The sequence below is a fragment of the Sminthopsis crassicaudata genome, chromosome 4, assembly GCF_048593235.1.
Source record: "Sminthopsis crassicaudata isolate SCR6 chromosome 4, ASM4859323v1, whole genome shotgun sequence".
NCBI lineage: Eukaryota > Metazoa > Chordata > Mammalia > Dasyuromorphia > Dasyuridae > Sminthopsis > Sminthopsis crassicaudata.
In genome coordinates, this window is record NC_133620.1 from 435,507,681 (window position 1) to 435,517,125 (window position 9,445).

Consider the following 9,445-nt stretch of genomic DNA (forward strand, 5'->3'; position numbering starts at 1 on the left):
ATAGATACAATATAAAAGAAAGGGAATCTCTGAGGGATGACACCCATAGACAGGAGAGACTGAGAAAGGCTTCTCGCAGAAGGGAAGGAGGAGGGTAGGGTTAGAGCAGATTTGAAGGAAGCCAGAAGACAGAATTAAGAAAAAACAGCATTCTAGCCACCGGAAAAGATATAAAATTGGGAGATGAAATGTTTTCTTTGAGGAATAGCAAGAAAGCCAGTGTTCCTGGAACACAGAATACATGGGTGGGAGTAAAATAGAAGAAGACTGAGAAAGTCAAAAGGAACCTAGTTTTGAAGCTCCTGAATTGGATTCAGATAAAATTGTTTGTTCTTTAATACTCATGATCTCTGTGCTTCTAATGGGAATTGGGAACACTACAGATTCAACTGGCCAAGAGAAAGGAACCCAAGAAGTGAGAAATTTCTCCAAATGTACCCAGGATCTGACACAAAGGTTATTCAAGGAGTGAAATACAACCAACCCATTGGGCATGGGATTCTCACATGTGTTACCATATTTTAGCCCAAATCCATGGCTTTGGGTACAGAGTAAAGGACAGCTTAGCACTGAGGTCATAGGAAGCTAGAATGTTCTCCTCATAGGACAGATCCAGGAACAAGGAGACAACATTAGATTTGATATTAAAAAAAAAAAAAAAAAAAAAAAAAAAAAGCTTCTTGATAATTTGAGCTGCCTTGAAAGATAATGAGTTCCCTATCACTAGAGATATTCAAGCAAAGGCTAGAGGACCAACTTGTTTATATTGTGCAAATCCTTTTTCAGTTTGGATTAGTCTATGTTCTTCCTTCCAACTCTAAAATTCTGTAATTCTGTAAAAAGGACCTTTAAGGACACAGAGCCCCAAGATAAGAGAACAAATCCATAGAGGTTGAGATTCCCCCACCTTCCCTCCATGATCACTGTTAGCTAGATGATAATAGTAACAACAAAAGTAGCAACTTTTTTTCCGTTGTGATAATGTGTTACAGATTGCTTTCCTTTCCATCACTATGTGAGGTAGATAGTAAGCAGGTAGTTACTCCCATTTTACAGAGAAGTAAGCAGGTAGTTACTCCCATTTTTTTACAGAGAAAGAATCCAAAGATCATAAAAGTTAAATGAATTGATTTTTGTCACACAGCAGGACAAGTCCACTTGCCTATGCCCTGACTAGCTGTGCTGCCATGCCCTGAGTCATCTTCAGCCTTGAAGTTCCTAGGGTTCTGACTCTTAACACTTTATGGTGAAGCCAGGTCTTTTGTAAAGTAATCTCAAAAGAAAATGGCAAGATCATAGGACTGACCTCTTTGTCTTAGATTCTTTAGAGTCTGGGTGGGGACAGGTATATTTCCGGCAGCTCAGTATGGGGAAAAACACAACTCTCTTAACTGTGATCCATAGGAACCTATGGGAGTCAAAAACACCATCTCCATCCTGAATCAAGCTCCTTTGACCCTCTTGGAAATTCTTTTGGATAGTAATGAGAACCAGAGGAGGACAGAATTGGAGATCTACAGACCAGAAGGGGACAGACAAGTATTGTTTTATATATATGTTAATTTTTATTAATTAATTAATTAGATTATTGTTTAATAAGTATATTAAGGCTTGAAAAGTGCTTTCTCTTTATTATCTCATCTGATCTTTCCCACAACCTTATTAAGTACTAGAGGCAATATTGTCCCCATTTTACAGATAAAGAAACTGAGGTTCAATAAAATTAAGTGACTTACTCAGGGTCACGTAGACAATAAGTATATGAAGCAAGATTCAACCATTGTAATTCCAAGGCCAGTATAGGGAATCCCACCAGAAGACATTTCATATCTCCTCTTCTGCCATTATAGGTAAATTAAAGACCTCATGAGCAATTCTTTAAATGGGTCACAATTTTCTAAGTGCTTTAATTTGTTACTGAAATGTTTATTTCCTCAGGAGCAGGTTTTGTCTACTTGCTTACTTTGGTTTTGGCTTTTTGTAGATCATTTCCCATAGGCTAATAGCAGGATTTAGCAAAGGAAGCAACATTATTCCTTGGCCATGACCTTGACCTTTTCAGCCTCTGCTGAGCCAGACAGATCTTGCTCTTTAAAAAAATCTCTACTGTACTGGGCTGGAGGCCCAGTTTGGCCCAAGATGGCCTATGAGTCATAACATTTATATTTGTAGAGCGTGAAACATTTTCAGATTAAAGTATATACTGGTTCAGAAATATAAGGTATTATTAGTAAAATGAAAGTCATTTTTTTTTTTTTACTAGATTATCTTTTGGCCAATTCTTAGAGACACTGTTGATCCACTTTCAAATATCCTTTGGAAATATCCCAGAAAAAAGAACTATGAGGAGAACTCTTTTCCTTCTTATTCAATGCTAGAATTTGGTTGTGGGGAGCAGGAAGGACCTGGAAGCTCAGGATTTTAAGCCAGAAAGAACATGAGATGAACATTAATTTTTTTAAAAAGATTACATCATTCTCCTGCCCCTTAATATTAATATTTTAATATTAAATTATTATTAATATTTTAATATTAATATTAAGAGATAGCAGAACGATGTAGTATATAGAGCAACAAAGGACCAAAGTTCAAATCTGGCTTCAGACACTTATTAGCTATGTGACCTTGTTCAAGCCACTTAACCTCTATTCCCTCCCACAAGAAAGGTTAATATTAAGTTACCTAGGGGATTAGTCTAATTCCCTTATTTTGCACATGAATCCCAGAATCATATACAGAGATAATGCCAGAATCAGGACTTGGAACCTACTTCTTTTCATGCTTTGTCTAAGGCTCTACTTCAAAATTTATTACTAGACTAGAGTCAAAAGACCTGCATTCAAGTTCTGGCTCAGCAACATACTATATTTATTATTTTATTATTTTTGTCTTTCTTCATGACAGCCAGGTAGTGCCCTGGATAGATCACAGGATTAAGAAGTCTTGAGTTCAAAATCCAGCTTGGTAATTAGGTAGCACAGTGGTCTCAGACACTTAACGCTTCCTAGCTGTGTGACCCTGGGCAAGTCACTTAAAAAAAAAAAAATTCCAGTCTCAGACACTTACTAGCTGTGTGATTCTGGCCCAATCATTTAATCTCTGTTTTTCCTTAGTTTCCTCATCTGTAAGATGGAGATAATAACAGCAACTATCTCTCAAGGTTGTTATGAGGATTAAATGAAATAATGCTTGTAAAGCGCTTAGCACTGTGCCTGGCATACAGTAGGCTCTCTGTAAATGCCAGCTATCATTAGCATTATGTTCCCATAATTGGTTCTTAATAGATGCTTGTTAGTTTTTTGTTTATTTTTAGAGGCAATCAAGGTCAAAGGACTTGCCAAGTTCTAAATACTTTCTGATCATAGGATTTCCTCACTGGAATACTTGAACATATAGGGTTAGACTAAAAGGGATCTTGGGAACTACCTAATCAAACCTCCTGATTTTATATAAGAGGAAATGTTGTCCAAAGAGAATATATGGCTTGACTAAAATTATACAAAGGATGTGAACTCAAGTCCCCTGATTCCGGAGCCAGAGCTCTTTCCGCTCCATCAGAAAAGAGCTGGTATCATTCATTCTTTCATTCCTTTAACAAGCATTTATTAATCACCTGCTAAAGCAGAGACAGAATGAATTCAGCAGAGTGAGTTATCTTAATTCAGTCCAGCAATACCAATCCCTCATGAAACCCCAATTGACAAGGACTGTCATCGCTGGACTTTCTGCTGTCAAATCTTTAGTTCTCTGCTTAGCTTGGATTTCTGCAAAGAATTCAGAAGGACACAATGTCTGCCACAGGACCATCTGAGCAATTGGACCTGGAAGCCACAAGAACCCTTCCCACCAATCTAATTTAGCTGAGAGCTCTATTCCTCTGGCGTCCATTTTCTCTCATACCAGATAGGATATGGAAGATCAATTGTTTATGTGAGAGAGACCCCAAGTGGTGGTTCATATTATTGTACCTCTCCCACCGTGCCCCACTCCAGGCTGATTTTCTAACAGATCAAAACTTAAGGGAACTGAGATATCTAAATTTGACCCTTTGTTTTACAGAAAAGGAATCTTCTAGAAATATTAAGAAATAATATTTGCTCTTGCTAAAAACCCTTTATAGACTTTTTATTTTGAAAGTGAGATAGGTCAAAGACAAAGGCCTTTCTTAGAGAAATAGATAAGAAAAAAATACTTCTTGTTAAGAAAAGTGCCTTCCTTACTCCCCTTGAAATGATGAGGCTACGGATCCATTTTAGAGAAGTCTTCTCTTTGTCCCTTGAAATGAGGAGGCTATGGACCCATTTTAGAGAAGTCTTCTCTTTGTCCCTTGAAATGAGGAGGCTATGGACCCATTTTAGAGAAGTCTTCTCTTTGTCCCTTGAAATGAGGAGGCTATGGACCCATTTTAGAGAAGTTTTCTCTTTGTCCCTTGAAATGATGAAGCTATAGACCCATTTTAGAGGAATCTCCTATTTATCCATCCACTCTAGAGACTGTTCAGCACAAAGACCCATCTTTTTTCATGGAGAAAAGATTAAGATATTGATATCAGAGACTAGTCACTTTGGATCCTACAGGGAGGGGGTCCAGGAAGAATTCCTTCTATTATATCACGGATTATAATCATGGCCTATTAATCTAAAACTAGATTTTAACATATTTTTCTTGTTCAAGACTCCTGTAATTGTTATTTCAAATCATCCTGGGCTAATGATGTGAGAAAGCATGGGGGAATTTATTTTAACAATGTTAGATGTTTTAACATCTCTCTCTTCAAACTAGAAATGATTAGATATTAATAATCAATTTTAAATAAAGTTTTCTTTTTTCCTAGAAGACTTAACAGAGTATAATTTTTTAATATTTCCTTCAACATCCCTTAAAGGTACTAAGGTAACAGATGTTATGAGATTGAGCTAAGACTCTTCTCAGTCTTAAGCAGCCTGGCTTTTGATTCTCTTCTGCTTTCTCTATTGGGAAAGGGGTCAGACTAATAGGTCTTATGGGTTCTTTCAATTATTCTTTGCCAATTATATGATCTTCCATGATATTCTTCTATGCATATATTACAAGTGCATAGACAATGGGGGGATGGGGTTACTCTAGGCTAAATTTTTGGATAATGTAACTTTCATGGTTTTCCAAGTAGGCAATTGAACTTAGTTAGGGGAAGAACATAAATGTGAAGGAAAAAAAGGGGGAAGAAAGGTTAGGATACACAAAGAGAAACTAGGACAGATTTATAGAGAAAAGATTTAATTAGAAGTAATTAGCCTATGAGCACAGAAAATCAGAAGGACTTGAATTCAAATTTGATCTCAGACACTTAATAGGTGTGTGATTCTGGGCAAATCACTTAATCCCATTTGCCTCAGTTTCATCATGTGTCAAATGAGCTGGAGAAAGAAATGGCAGACCACTTCAGTATCTCTGCCAAGAAAACCCCAAATGGGTCAGAAAGAGTCAGATATGACTGAACAACAATAAGAGTTTCATAAGACTCAAGATATACAGATAAAAGAGTGAAATTTCATTCTAATTATCTGGCATGCTCAAGATCAAGGGAAGGATCCATCAGAGAGTTTCTCTGGTCAGTATCCAGACAGTTCAAGTGGTAATTGTAGAAAGGTGGACTGATTGAACACGAGATCAAGAGAGACTTAGTTCAAATCCAACTTCAGACACTTATATGCTTTATGATCCTGGGCAAGTAACTAAATTTCTGAATACCTCTATGATAAAATGAGAATAATCATAGTCCCTACCTCCCTGAAATGCCACGAGGATTGAATGAGATAACAGATATTGCTCCTGAGCAGGTTACAGAGTTTTGACCAGAAGCTGAAGGTCATGAACATGAGAAGTGTAAAATGAAATATTGGGTAAAGAAAGCCTAAAAAAAAAAAAAAAAATCAATGAATTTTTAATCTCATGACATGTTCTTTATGCGTCTAGAGCTGAAAGGGTCTCAGGAATCATTGAGTCCAAACTCCCCATTTTATAGATGAAACTATGAAGAAGAAACTATGGGCCAGTGATGGCAAGTATTTTGTCCAAATTCCTTCAGATGGTAAGTTAGAAGTAAGATTTGAACCTAGGTCTCTGACTCCAAATCACTGTTCTTTCCGTAGATTCCCTCCTCTGAATTCCTATTGAACTCTTGGTGCAAAATATTAAATATTTAATTACTTTTTAATTTAAATATTGGGGGACTTGGAGGTAAATTTGGGTTGGGCTTGACAAGGGAAGCTCAAATGGAAAGCTGGTAAGTGGAGTGAGGCTTCTTGAAGGAATGGTCTAAGGGGCTCAGAGCCAGTTTATCTCTGGCTGAATTCCATAGGCTTGAAGACCTGGGAGGACTTACTTTTCACTGTCAGCCACATCTAAGAGAATCTCCAATTGGAGACTGCCCTTTGGCCCTTTTCAGGTGGCTAAAACTGAGTTATTCTCATCCTGCTCTATGAAGATTAATTCCTGTTGGAGCTGGTTCCCCAATGGGGATCTCCAAAGGAGGAGATTAAATTCCTTTAGGAAGGGGATTAGATAGACTTTCCTCTGACCTGCCACACCTTATGCTCAGCCTGCCCCAGGGCAAAGTAGATCCTTCCTTTGGCATGAAGACCCACCTGAATGGTTTCAGACTTCAGCCCCATTTCTATTTGATGTGGGCTAATCAGTCTGTAAAATCTGAGCTAGAGGTCAACAGGTACAACTCAGGCAAATATTACTGCCAGCATACATACTCTGAGAATGGGAGGGGAGGATTTACAGAGTCCACTCAAGGATAACAAATCACTAACTTGCAATTAATTGGGGAAGGCTACAGGGAGTACACCATGAAGGAAAGGGGCTGCTTTAAATGTGGTCTAATCACCATCACATCACAAATTATTACAGTCTTACTGCTTCAGAAGCTCCATAGAAAAGCCAAAAGGGCTCACGCCAGCCATTGAGCCCCTAACCCAGGGGACCAAGAGTGGGGAATGCTTTGATTTTGATATTTTTTTCCATTAAAAAAATATTCTCTCTCCTACTTTTCTTCACCATTGGGGAAAAAAAAAAAAAAAAAAAAAGAACAGGGGCAGCTAGGTGATACAGTAGATAGAGCACCAGTCCTGAAGTCAGGAGGACCTGAGTTCAAATGTGATCTCAGACACTTATCACTTCTTAGCTGTGTGACCCTGGGCAAGTCACTTAACCCCAATTGCTTCAACTTAAAGAAAAGAAAAGAAAACCCATGTTACTAAAATGCAGTCAAACAAAACAAAATGATCATAACAACAACAAAAAGCCTAATTATGCATCCTGAGTCTATTATCTCATGGGGATGAGCATGACATGCTTTGTCATTCATCTTCTAGAATTATTTTAACATCATATATTAACATATCATGTAATTATAATATTATTCTTAGGTGCATGGGATGGATAACATAATTATGTTATTGGATGCTTAGGATAGATAACATTATATATTAACATATTATATTATTATCAGACGCCTAGGATGGAGAAGTTCAAATAAGTCAAACAACTTAACCAATTGTTACACAGCTAGGAAATATCTATGGCAGGATCTGAACCCAAGTCTTTTAATTCTAAATCCACCATTTCCCCCCTCACTAAGAATAAAAGCAACAAATCTCCAATGTGCCTGGAATACACTTACTCTTTACCTCTGCCTTCTATCCCTCAAAGTTTAGCTTAAATGTCTTCTCTTTTAAGGGTTCTTCTATGATCCCTTAAACTATAGGTTGTTAGAACTTTTTTTCCCCCTGGAATTCTTGCAACAGACTTAGAAGCATAGATTTAAAAGTGGAAGGAATCTTAGTGGCCATCCAGTTTGACTCCCTCTTGTTAGAGGTGAGGTTCAGTGCTCTTCATCCTCATGCCTTTTCTTGTCTTTTTCCAACAATGATTCTCAGACTTTCATTGATCATAAAACAGCAGTTTTTGCCATGAGGAATCATGGTACACAGACAGTCAACAAGTATTTATTAAGGACTTGCTGTGTACCAGGCACAAATTTAAGTGGGTAATACTATAGTAGAGTTGGGAGATCCACACGTGCATGTTTTCCTTCTTTGAGAACAGTTATTAGTTTATGGTTTGATGTGTTTCAAGGTTAGTATATACATAAGTTTTTTTTTTTTTATTTTACAAATGCTATATTTATACTACATACACTAGGTAAATAAACATGTTATTTATAAAGCTTATTTTATTTGAAACAAGACATCCAAAACTTCAAAGTACACCTTGAGAAACTCGGGGTTTACCTCTGTTTTACGGCATACCTTTGAAGCAACTCTAGATGCATAAGCTACCTCTCTCCAGGAGAAGGTTTGTTCTGCATTCTTCCTTCTGGAACAGTATCAATGACTTCACAAGAGTGATGGCTTGACTTGTAAGTGCATTAGATTTAAATGGGCAGGGTTGTGCAAAGTCATAAGCTTTCACTCTCCTCAAGAGTCATCCTAGCCTAGATTAGTGATGATGGCCCAAGATGTAGCAGTTGATCTTGGTCTTCCTAAATTAAGGTTTTCTGAGGCCATGCCCACTTAATGACTAAGAGCTATGTAAGAAATGAGATAAAAGGATGGCCCAATTTACCATCACAAAGATATGGAACTGGAAAGGGAAGACCCTTAGAGTTTCTAGACTGAAAAGAAAACAATTATGATTCATATCCATTCTAAGCCATCAAAGAAAGTCACAGAGGCTTTCTCCAAGAGAATATGAGCATATGAGTCACTTTTTAAAGATTTGTATCCCTTGTGCCTAGTGAGGCTCTTGCTATACATCTGTTTATTGCTGTTCTTGTCTTTTAATATAGTGCTTGGACACAAGGGAGAAAATGCAAAGATAAATTGAAACTGGTCCCTGTCCCCAAAACGTTCACAGTGCAATCCACAAATAACACAAATTTAAAATCATATCTATCAATAGATAGAAATTAATAAATTATAAATTAACATTTTAATTTGTAGGCCATAGGGAAGGGGGCAGTATTGTTAAATAATTGAATAAATAGGTACTAAGTAGAATAAGGAAAAATGTTTAGGAGGAAGGCTATAGATGGACAAGTGTAGACTAGTGGCATGATGGGGGGAGGGGGTTTCTTTAATGTGTCTTTACTTTTTCTCTTCCACATCATGGGGGTTAAGGACACAATACCCCCATGATCTGAAACAATCTGTATAAAATCTCCATTCAAAAAAATTTTCATTCTCATTCAGAGAAGAAGTCTCAATTTTTTCTTTTTCTTTTATGGGTGTTTATAGTACCTTATTATAAAATTTAGATTGGCATTATACAAGACTATACATATACTTAATGCATTTCTGAGTTTCTAAACATTTTCCGGGTCACCTGCTGGCCTTTGCATGTTATCAGCAGCTTCCACAAAACTCCCTCCAAATTCCCATTTAATTTCAAGTATTGA